Source organism: Chaetura pelagica, unplaced genomic scaffold, assembly GCF_000747805.2.
Source record: "Chaetura pelagica isolate M959 unplaced genomic scaffold, ChaPel_1.0 scaffold106, whole genome shotgun sequence".
NCBI lineage: Eukaryota > Metazoa > Chordata > Aves > Apodiformes > Apodidae > Chaetura > Chaetura pelagica.
In genome coordinates, this window is record NW_009954222.1 from 2,402,631 (window position 1) to 2,414,987 (window position 12,357).

Consider the following 12,357-nt stretch of genomic DNA (forward strand, 5'->3'; position numbering starts at 1 on the left):
ACTGCTTTCCAATATCTGTTCTTCCAAGATCTCCAAACCTGACTGTTTGGTGAAGCAGAGCTGTTATGTCACATGACCCCATTAGGTATGGAGGGTCTTCCTTTAAACTTAATCCTAGTTTTCAATATCTATATAGTTAAGAAATCTTTCATATTAATCTCCCCCCTCTAGTAGAATAAATCACAAGAAATGAGAGAAAAATTAAAGGAAAAACAGGACTTCTTGTTCCTCTCTTCTGCATCAAGGATACTGTAAAACCAATGAGAACAGAATCAGCCCCACTCTACAACAGATAATTTTTCTCCAGCAACACAGCCCACCACCTGGTTAGGTATAGGCTACAAACTGGCTGTAGTACTCAGGGTTTCTCCTGCAAAGCACCCTTTAATTACTGAAGAAGATGAGTATTTTTTCCATGTTACAAGGTGAGGTCAGGCTTTCACATGTTCACTTACTTTTCACAGTTTACTGAACAACAATACTTTGGATGATGTATTTAATATAAAAGGTATACACATTTGAGACTTTGCATCTAGCATGACTGCATTTGGGTTATTTAATTACATTTCTTGAACTACAAACGTCTAAACACTGTTGTACTAGTGTACAACACAGATCCCTATTCAACAAGATTTAGATATATTTATATTTCTAGAGCTCAAATAAATATCAAGCACAGAAGATACTCCTTGAGGCCTGTAGCTACAAAAAGTATTTCATGTGATTTATTAGAGCATAGGAATATATGTAATGATGAAAATAGGATGAGAAGTAGAGGATATGACTTTTTTTTATCTCTTTGGAGACATCATAGCTATAACTTAGGGGAAGACCAGTCTAGAGTGAATTGTGTGACTCTATTATCAGCTGTGGGGTAAATAAAATAATACTCTATTTAATAGACCTGACAGCTATTTAATTTACATCATGAGATAATGGCTACTTTGTCTAAAATGAGCTCACCAAAGCTCATGGATGGGTTGGTTGTACTTTTTTCTTTTTTTCCTTCCCAAAAAGAAAATTAAAAAAAGATAAACTGAATAACAGCAATGGTTAAGTTCAAGCCTTATGAAATTGATGGTAGATGAACTGTAGACAAAATCACAAACTGAACTTTTACTTTTGCAGTATCTTTGGAATTATGCCATTTTAGACAGATGTTCTCAGGCATAGATAATGCTTAGAGTTCAGATTTTTAAAATGCACTAAAAATGATGTTATTTTTAAAAGGAATTAAATCACTGCACCATAGTAATTCAGTTCAAGTAAAGATTACTGTTTTAAAATTCCCTGTGAAGTGCACAATCAAACTTAAGCCACTTAGACAGTCCCATTTGTTTTCTTGGACGTCAGCTTTTTAAAACAGTTACTTTGCCACTCTGTTTAAACAGGAAATTAGTTAGACAATCTTTAATAAGCACAAAACCCCCCCAGATCTGCAGATAGTTGTTTAATTGTGAAAAACAACTCATTGAAGCGTAAAAATAAAATGCAAGAACTTAGATTCGGGCAGATGGCTTGGAACACAGGTATCAATGCATCCATTTTCATCTGTCCTGGCAATATAGTAGATGGCTATATTAAATAAACTGCTATTTAATTTCTGTGGTCATTATTATATTTGTGGGGCCATGTTTGTGTTATGAAACGACTTGAGTATTAAGACTAATCAAGGTTTCATTTTGCCATGCTAAGAAGGGAGTACAGACTTACAGAAAAATATTAAGTGCAGAGAGAACCATCCACAAAATTGTTTTTCCGCTTGTGTTAGCTTCAACTGCAGCTAAAATTACAGAATGTACCTGATGTGCAGGATAGAATTTGCTTGGTCTTCTATGAATCACTGTAGTGAACAGCAAAATGCATAATGGAAGTGCATAATGGAAGTAGATGCAATTAAACAGACCTGCAACTCTTGCATGAAATTCTGTTTTCATAATTCTGCTTTCAGAAAACAATTTGTGGATCAGATCTACAGCTTCTCACTCTAAAGTTCCAGCAGTAAGTCATGCTCCTACTTCCTAACAACTGTTACAGTGGCTGCATTTCTTTCAAAAGTATGACGTATGAACAAAGTGGAAAAGAAAAAAAAAACAAAACAACCCCAAATCAGGACAGCTGACATGAGCATTACAGTGTTATGTAAAAAACAATTAGACAGTTCTTAAAACAATTCTTCATGACTTGAGATTTCCCCCTCCGATAGATTAAACAGGTCTTTTAACCATTCCTGAACTGCACTTCACCCAGTTGATATCGAAGTGTTATTTTATACTATTCACTATTCTTAGTATTTTTAAGGGTTAAGAAAAATGTTGGTATAGGTTTCCTCTAGTTGAAAATAGGAGTATTATTTTAAGATATCAGAGAAGTCATCTATGGAACAACAGCAGGCAAATCTCTATTCTACTGAACATTTTCTATTACAGAAGTTGTATTAAAACAGTTAAAACATTTTTTTCCCCTCCATTGTTTCAGAACAGCTCTAATTTAGATATGGAATTTTTTCAAACTTAAATCAACTGCAGTAGAACTTGATTGAGGCTGTTTAAAATTGTTCTCAATGTTAAGCTGAGTGGTCCCCACATCTCATATTTCTAATTAAAATTTTATGCAGCACCTAAAAATACTGTAATATAATATTAACAGGTAATTTAATAATTAAAATCTTATTTTGTCACAGTTACTCCATGGTGGGTGTTTACTTCTGTATCTGTATAGTGCAAGTGAAAAGGCTGTATAGGGTATTTTTTATTAATATTATATATTTGACTGGGCCCACACACATCCATACACGGTCTTACATACACACACAAAACGGTTGGCCAGGAAATTAGACATCTTATCTGTGAGCTTGCTAAATAAGGACCAATAACCTAGGTCTGCAGTACTCTGTGTGATAACTGCTTTTACAAAATGAAATTTTGACTTTTTCACAGCTTAGCTACAAGCAGACACTATCAGTAAAACTGCATTTCTGTGCAATATGATGGGAAGTAAAAGATTTCAACATCTGACAGGAGAAAATGAACAACTGATAAACAATCTTTGAAATGTTCTCTCACTGCAAGGCATGCTTTTGATGATGATTTACATTTTTATTATTGTTGACTTTCAGGAGGGGGCTGATGGTTGGCTAAACATACAATAACTGAAAGAACAAACCATATAAAATGCAAAACAAATCAAAAGAAAAACATGACTGGCATAATTTGCTTTAAAAGCTTTTGTTCATTTTTCTCCTGCATTTATGTATGCAGTAAATGCAACTGGAATTCCATTTATTGGGGGAGAAAAAAAAAAAAAAAGTCATTGTAACTTTCTGGTTCTAACATGGTAAATATTCCAAATCCCCTTCCACTTTTCTCCTCCCACTCAAAACAGGAATTAAATTCTCATTCCAATGCACAGTGAATGTACTACTATTAACACTTAATACTCCTGCAGTGTTTTTAACCAACAGTTGATGCTGTGTACCAATCTGGAAAAAAAAATAGGGAAAAAGTGTTTAACTTATGAAAGATAGTCCCACTGAAATGTCAATGAATAAAAAGTCTGGTTTGAAAAAGTGTGCTAGTTTCCTGATAGTGAACTGGTAAAAATTTCTTGGTTCTGCTCTGAAAGGTAATGCAAGAAATGGATTAAAAATTGTTTGTTAATTCAGTTAATGTGTTCAGCTGACTAAATACAGGGGAGGAAACAAATGCAGAAGCAATTATTTTATTTTGCCTTGCTGTTTTGAAGATGGGTCTTGAGAGCTTTGGGGTTTTTTGGACAATCAATTTTTCATTTAAATTAATTAAGATAGTTACCATTTTTAAAGCAGTAACATAACCGAAAAATGTATCCTTTTAAATTAAAAAAAAAATAAGAAAAACATTTTAGGTTAAACCAATGTTAATTTCACTAAAAACTTCATTCCCCCTGTAAATTCCAATTAAAATTTTACATAATTGTTTCCTACCTGTTACTATTTAGTGCCAAATTAAACTGGAAATTTCATTAGCTACCCAGCTTTTCTTTTAAATTGAATCAAGGAAATTAAATAAAATTAGTAATAAATGAACACAGCCTCATCTTAGTTCTTTTAAGATTTTAATTATTAAAATTGAAATTCAAATAATCCAAAAAAATGTAAAGAGAAAAAAACAAACCAAACCAATCCAAAATAATAAAGTTGTCGTAGAATTCTGTGATGTCATAATCACTCTGGAAATACATAGGAGAAAGCCTGAAATTGTGTTATTTCTCTACCTATCTGCAATTAAGTACTGCTCAAAGTGCTTCTGGGTTTCAGCTATGAATTCTGTTGTTAATCATATCTATTTGCAGGGGTTAAATACATGAGATCAAGTTGCATCTACTTATTTACTGTGATCCATCATTTTAAACAGTGGTCAGTAGCACAGACTCAAAATTCAGTTCCTAGAAGCAAGGACAGTGACACCAGGGTTTATCATATGAACTATTGGGATGATGGTCTAACATAGGCTTGTACCGTAATTCCTGTTTGGATTGTTTATGAAGATTTATAGATGGCTCTTGTTAACTGATGCAGGAAGGGGAAGATAGAGTAGCAGTGATGGTAAAAAAAATGGTAATCTTAATTATATAACTATGTCTTCTTGTAGTTTTCCAATGGTGTTGATATGTACAGCTTTTACAGGCCAGTTAGAAAATATTTGGTTTATATTTATGTCTATTATATAAAATAGAATATAATTTATTAATGTGTATAAAGTAGTTCAAAACCAATTATTATTCAAAACTAATGTTGACTTTTTAATTATCTCCTTTCCTTGTTTTTGAAAGTAAACAATTAATGTATTACCTTGAGTCTTCTTCCTCAAAACTTACAATTGTTAAAGTATAACGAAGTGTCTAATGCAACAACAAGAAAGGCTTCCCATGCTGTATTTCTGATGAAAAAATCAGAAGAGAAGTTCAGAACCAATAACTGGCAGTTCTGTTTAGAAACAGGCAACCAAGGAACTCAATTATTTAGTTTATGTGCAAATTTCTCTTACATTTTGTACACCCCACCTCAGCTAATAGCTGAAACAGAAATCCTTTCTGACCGACATTTTGCACAAACACATCCAGCACAGCCTGGGGACAATGACAGGCTAAGGACTCACTGAAGATAAAGTGTTAAAAAAAAAAAAATCCACTTGTTAGTATAACTTTGGATAGCAAAGCTATTGACTGGCCTCAGCGACTGTTTCCTACTGAGTAATAACTGGGTACAAGAGAATATCTGTAGTGTTAACATGCAGGTTTAATGAAGTAAGACCCTTCCAGGTGAAAGGAATGGGCAAACCCTGATGAAAAATTTTGCAAGAAATTCACCAAAAATCTGGCAAATGTACAACAGTATATGGTTAGAAAACTTCAACTTGAAAGAAATCCAATTACTTGGAATCATAAATTGTATGAAGAAATGGAGTCTGCAGATTTACAATGTAGGTTTTAAACATTTTGGATGTTAAATGAAAGCAAGTGAAGCAGAGACTGCAGTTCGAAAGATGACAGGATCATAGATACTATTTTGCTGTAAATAAATGTTCTGCTAACAAAGCCATGGCCCAATATCCTTTCCTGAAAAAAATATTATTGCCTTGTATGTCGTGGTGCTAAACAAAAGGGCTGTGATTTGATCTCCAACCATGCAGTGAAACAAGATTTTCTAGTGTCCACCTTATTTAGTGCTAGTACTTTCTACAGCAGATGTGTTGTGGAGGGAGCTAATTGCAGCAGTCAAAACAGAGCCAGGCTAAAAGCTAACAAACAGTGTGGACTATCAAGGATTCAGTGCTTAAGCTCACTCACTAGCACTCTTTTATTTAGCAAAATTTATAGCCTATTACTTTGAGGCTTTGCTATGTAACAAAGAAACATGTCTTGAAAATGCAGCTAAAAAGTCACTGAAGTTGTTGCTTTGGGTTCATACAATGGAAAACGGACCTGCTTTCAGTCTTCCACAAATCAGATTGATACAATTTGAACATATGTAGCTATATTATTTCAACTGCAAAAGCTGCATACAGATAAAACCATCGCTTCTCATTCAAAAAATACCTATATTTGAGCAGTTATTTGTTCAACAAAGTTTTTTGTTTGGTTTTTGTTTGTTTGTTTTTTTCCTAATAAAATAGGTGCCAGATGCAGATCCTCACGTCAGGAAAAACAGAAGGCACAGACACCCCAGATGCAGGGGAGAAAACATTTCTACATACTCCAAGTTCTGTATTGGAGAGAGTAGGCTAAACTTACTGTGTGCAGCTAAATACTATCCTAAAAATTCTTCACATAGAAGAGATATGTGGGAGGTTGGTTTTACCCAGAATTATAATCTAGGATAAACCTCTTTAAACAAACCACTGCTATATAGGCTTATTTAAAAAAAAATAAATTCCTCCATTTGAAATCTCAGCTCTTGATTTAAGTCATTGGCTGCAGGAAATTTGAGTCTTGTCTGATGAGAAAAAAATGCATGACTTCATTGGCCAGCTGAATTTCTAAATTCATATATATGTGTACTTAGCCTGACATAGAATGTGATTGGTTACATTTCACACATGCTGACTTGCACAGGTATCTCCTATTAAGATGATAAATAATGTATACCCTTCTATCATAAGGCATATACTGTAAACTCCCACAGTGTACTCAGAACTTTTCTGATCTCAGAGTTTTCTGATACTAATTTTTTCTAGTAGTTATTTTCTGAATGTTGAACTGATTAGAAATATGCTCAGTGGAAAAAAAGAAAAAAAAAAAAGTGGGAAAAGAATTGCTCCATATTGTTTGCAAAATGACCTATAATAAAGTGTTCCATTTTTTTAGGAAAAAAATAAATTAGAGGATGTTAAAATAGCATAAAGTATCTTTGGCAAAATAAAAACCTATTTGTCCTAGATTACCAAGTGCTGAAATGTCCCTATTACTAGTGATAATTTTAACAATTGTTTAAGGCATTTTAGCTATATCTGCAGGGCTCCAGTGGTGAGTCTTTTCTCCTGTGTACAGCAAATATCTTATATTGCCAGTCTCCTTTTGTCTCACTGCCAAGGTCACAGCCAAGAAACAGACTGAGTTTTTCCACTTTGTTAACCTGAGGTTTCTGGAGTTTTTGAGGAAATGCAGGAAATTCTATGTGCCTAGTAAAAAGCAAGTCATTTGTGTAACAGTGGGCAACAGTATCAAGTGTTCTGCACCTGTTTTACACTCCAGTACTGTAATTTCTGCAAAGTAAACAGTAGATCTCAGGGTCAGATTACAAATTCTAGTAGGCTGTTTGCTAGATTGCCGCTTTGTTTAACCTTTACACTTTCATTTAGAAAGGAGAAAGTATCATTGTCACACCAAGAGGGCAGTTAAAGAGTTTTAATTAACTGTGGAGGTAATTAGACCTCCCAGTTTAACAATTATCAGACAATTCTTTTCTCCTCTAAGTCCTTTAAAGTTGCACAGTTTTTTTATGAGGCACAAAATTCATTTCATAAATACTTAGCAGAAAAACATAAAAGACTACAATGAACAAAAAGCTGATTCGGCTATGAAATTATCTATTTCCTTTTTCTAATTTAATAACAAGTCAAAATCTATCAGCTTCTCATCCACCATTCCCTGCCAAAGTCCAATTCTAATCCAATTGCTCCCTTTATTAATCCCCCCTCCCTTCACTCTCCTGAGTCTCTGCTCTGTTTGCCCCATTGTGATATTCACATATATGACAATGGTGAAAAAAAAGCCACTCCTTCTCCTCCTTTCCAGGAAAGTATGCTATTGACAATTGTAATCAGTGTCTGTCCTTACAATTACCTGAAATCTCTAATTCAGCTCTCTCTCTCCTTGCAGAACACAAGATCTGAAGTCATGGTAGACATTGTTCAGTTGTTTCAATTTTCAGCTTCGTTTTTTGAGATGTAAATATATGTTGAAAAGCATGAAGAGTAGCAATCTTATCCCCAGAGTCAAGGCAAGAATCCACAACATAAGCTCCCCCGAACACAAAGCATAATTATATATTACATATATAAAGTATATCTATGTCAGTCCTTTAAGACAGTAAAATTGAAAGTAATATAGAACTTTGTTCAACAGTTCTTTTTAAATAAAAAAATGGGGTGGTGGGGGGGGGAGCCTTCTTTACTTGCACTAATCATTACAGCTTCGCCTGAGGTAACTGCACAACAGGTGGGGGCTCTGGGAATCTCTCTTGTAGCATTCTGCTAAAACCTTATTCCCATACACATATATTCCTATAAAGAGTCTCTGATGAACATGGTGCCCATTATACTACCTGTGCATATAGAACTACGTTTATTCTTAGTACCTTCCATGTGAAGCTCCTAAATATTAAGAAAATTAAGTAAATTTCTCACTAGTAGAGAAGCAGATGCTATAGATGACGATGTGACTCAAGCAGGTCACAAAAACACTGACAGAGAGATGACAGTGACAGACTGGAGATCTAAACCCAGGTCTGTACATATAATGTGTATGTCTTTCCCTCCCCCCGCCCTGGAAAAAAAAGAAAAAATTGTAAAATTTTATTATCACAAAATGTCTTTGGACACATAGATAAGAATTTTAAATAATATTACAACTATTTTACTTCTATTCACTTAGGTAAAAAAGAGAATTCAGCTTGTTGGTGACAAGCAAATCATCATGATTTCAATTTTAATTACTAGTTGATAGAATAACCAAAAAAGGACAAAATTTAAAAAAAAAAAAAAAAGGAGGAAGCTAGAAAACTTAAAGAGCTCAAAGTGCTGAAATGATTATAGGAGACAGCCAAGAAAAGAACAGCATTTGGCCAGGAGGATTATTTTCTCCTTTGGTTGAATTACTGTGTGAAATAAAAATGAAAACAGAAGACCAACATGCAACACCAGGTCAGGTGTTTGAGGTGCCATCATAAACCTCTTGAGATCTGCTCTTATTATATTAACCCATCCCAAAACCATAGTGCAGTTATAAGCCTTGTGAATTCTCAGTTCTTTATCATTTATTCTACATGTAATAAACCCTTATTTGTAATATGCACCATATAACGGAGTAGTAAATATTTCCAATTAGCTTCAGTGTCACAGTCCTCAAAAACTGATGCATTTATGTTAATACAAAAGCGTACATGGAACATTTTATCATGCATTAGAGATTTTAATCAGGTAATCTGCACGGCATCTGGAAACCTAAGCAGAGGCAAAGTCTGCTATAACAAAGGCACTGTAACAGTTCACCTTCAGTGAAGAACAATAATGCATTATTAAATTCACTTTCCTGCTCAGTGGTTACACTTAGCTGACCACAGCAAATTTGCTCTCTGCCTGGTCTTCACAAGTTGGCAGAAAAATAGATTCTGTCACATTTAACGGGTTCTGAAAATGACAGGATGCCTCTCTTGGTTTAACTATAAACCATAATATTTCAGAAGTAAATATAATTACAAATGCTTTTTGTCACGTAGTTCTTAGGAAGGATATTATATGTGGGTTATTAGAGTGGTAGATCTCACTACGTACTTGAATATCATTAGAAGCCAGAATTGATCGTCCACAACAGCAACTTCAAAAAAGAATCAGATTTCTATTTTTCTTTGATCTTAAATGACATCATAATTCTTAGAAAATGAAGATACAGACACCAAATATCTTGAGTATGGTCAAAATGTTATCAAGAGATATTACTCCTTTAACTGACATCAAAGAAAAAACCCCTATGTTCTCTTTTGTCCAAAATAATGTTTTAATCTTATTCTACATCTATTAATCATTTGCTTTGTTTTACATACATTTTACTGAAGTGACATTTAAGAAAACTGCCTTAGAGTCAGTATTCAGTGATGAAGAATTATTGATTAGAAATTCAATTAGCAAAAGTCAGCATAGTTATATACAACAGAACCTGATTCTTTTTGGTTTCCAAGGAGTTTTATCATGCTGCAAGCATGATAAATCTCCTCCATATAACGACATTCACTTTCAGGTAGAGGTCTTGAACCAATATTGTATACCACTTAAGCCACAGTGAAGTGCAATTTAGGTCCCAACTAAGATATGTTGAAAACTTTTACTTAGCATTGTGTAGGTAACTAGCTCTAGAGTGAGAAGTACATAGTCTCATTCAAAGACAAGACTTGGATTCTGGAATCTGTTTATGGCATTTTATAGATTCATAGATTGGTTTGGGTCAGAAGATCTTAAAGATCATCTAGTTCCAACCTTCCTGCATGAGCAGGGAAACATCCCACTAGACTAGGCTGCTCAAAGCCCCATCCAATCTGGCCTTGAACACTTCCAGGGAAGGGACATCCACAACTCCTCCAAGCACAGTAAATAATTTCTTCCTAATATCATATCTAAATCTACCCTTTTTCAGCTTAAAACTGTTCCTTCCTTGTCCTATCACTACATGCCCGTCTAAAAAGTTGTTCACCAGCTTTCCTGCAGGCCCCCTTCAGGTACTGGAAAGCTGCTACAATGTTTCCCTGGAGAGCTGCTTTTTCTCCAGTATGAACAGCCACAACTCTCTCTGCCTGTCCTCATATTTTTTTACTCATTTAGGTAGAGAAAAAAAAACAACAAACAACAAAAGTTTTCTTCCTTAGAACCTAAGTATTACAATGACACCATATTTGAAACTCACATCAAACTTAACATAGTCATCTTCCACCCAAGTGGAACTACCATTTTATGTTAAATAAGTCTGCCCAAATTCAAGTTAGGTGCCTAGACTGAAAAATCTGTAAACTGTGAAGGCATCCAAAGTTTCATGGAAAGTTTATAGCTTAAAGTCACTCTCCCTGAAAACAGCAGCAACACTTTGGACACAAATACAAGTCTTCCTGGACCTTGAATAAATACTTCTGAGAGTCCTGGTCCCTCTCCAGTACAGAAGTACTTATGATCTTCTTTTAAATGATTAAACATGAGTTCATAGAATCACAGAATGGTTTAGGTTGGAAGTGACCTTTAAAGATCACCTAGTTCCAACCCCTGCTATGAGCAGGGACATCTTTCACTAGACCAGGCTACTCAAAGCCCCATCCAACCTTGTCTTGAACACTTCCAAGGAGGACACATCTGCAATTTTTCTGGAAAATCTGTTCTAATGTCTCACCACGCCCTTCTCACCACTCAACATTTATTCCTTATATCTAATCTAAACCTCTTCCAGTTTAAAACTGTTGTTGCTCGTCCTGTCACCAGAGTTTGGTAAAAAGCCTCTCTTCCTATTTCTCATAAGCCCCCCTTAAGTATTCAATGGCCACAAGGTCTCCCTCAAGCTTTTTTTTCTGCATGCTGAATATTCCCAACTCTCTTAGCCTGTCTTCATAGGAGAGGTCTTCTATCGACCTGATCTTTTTTGTGGCCCTCCTCTGGACCCATTCCAGCAGGTCCATGTCTTTTCTGTACCAAGGACTCCTGAGCTGGATGAAGTACTCCTGGTGGGGTCTCACCAGAGTAGAGTAGAGGGGCAGAATCACCACCCTCAACCTCCTGGCCACATTTCTGTTTTTGTCACAGATGAACAATGGGGACAGTAACAAAATTTTTCAGATATCTACAGAACTACCTTGAGATGAAGAAGTTTCTCTTCTACCTCTTTGATGAAACTCAGTAACAACCGGTTAATTCAGGAATGCATTTTAGTCATTTTTCCTTCTGTCTACGAAGAAAATTCAGGTTGAACCTGGATTCAGTGTTTTGTTAAACCTGTTCTTCTGATCAGTTCTTCTGCCAAGGGCAAAGCAATGTAACAATGAGCACAACTCTACTGCTTGTTTAACTGGACACTCTCAAAAGCATGTGGAGTCTTAAATGCAAACCACTGCTCCAGTTACCTATCTACATCAAAATATTTGGCATATCAGAGACTGGTCTTCAGTTCTTTTCTTCCAAAAGAATGTCCTAATCACCAAGCTATGTTTGCAGCAACATTTACAGTCCCTTTAGCCATATATACAGCCATACAATGAGGGTAGGGGATTAAACTTGTCGATATTGCTTCCTTCTAAACTCAGTCTCTGGCTTTACTTTGGACTTCCACTACCACTCTCCAACACAGGTGTGATTAAGTGCTTCCCCAAAGTAATGTGGATATAAATATGTTCACTTGGATCTTGGAGTGAGACCAGTTTTTGTCTTCTTTTGTGTGGCAGGATATCCATAGTATTTCTTCTATGGAATCCACTGAACACAGGATTATGCACATTAACTGGAACCACTTTACATAACTTGGAGTCTGTCATGATTTGATCAGCAGACCTGGAATGGCATGCAGCCATTTCACTTTTAAGGCATGCAGAATTCGTAGTACTAATTCGTAGTTCTAATGAATCCAAAT

General features: G+C 35.2%; 1 protein-coding gene across 1 annotated transcript in view; it reads right to left on the reverse strand.

Annotated features, from left to right (window-relative positions):
* Window positions 1-12,357, reverse strand: part of DACH1 (dachshund family transcription factor 1) — a 336,491-nt gene that overhangs the window by 39,905 nt on the left and 284,229 nt on the right. The window lies entirely within an intron of this gene.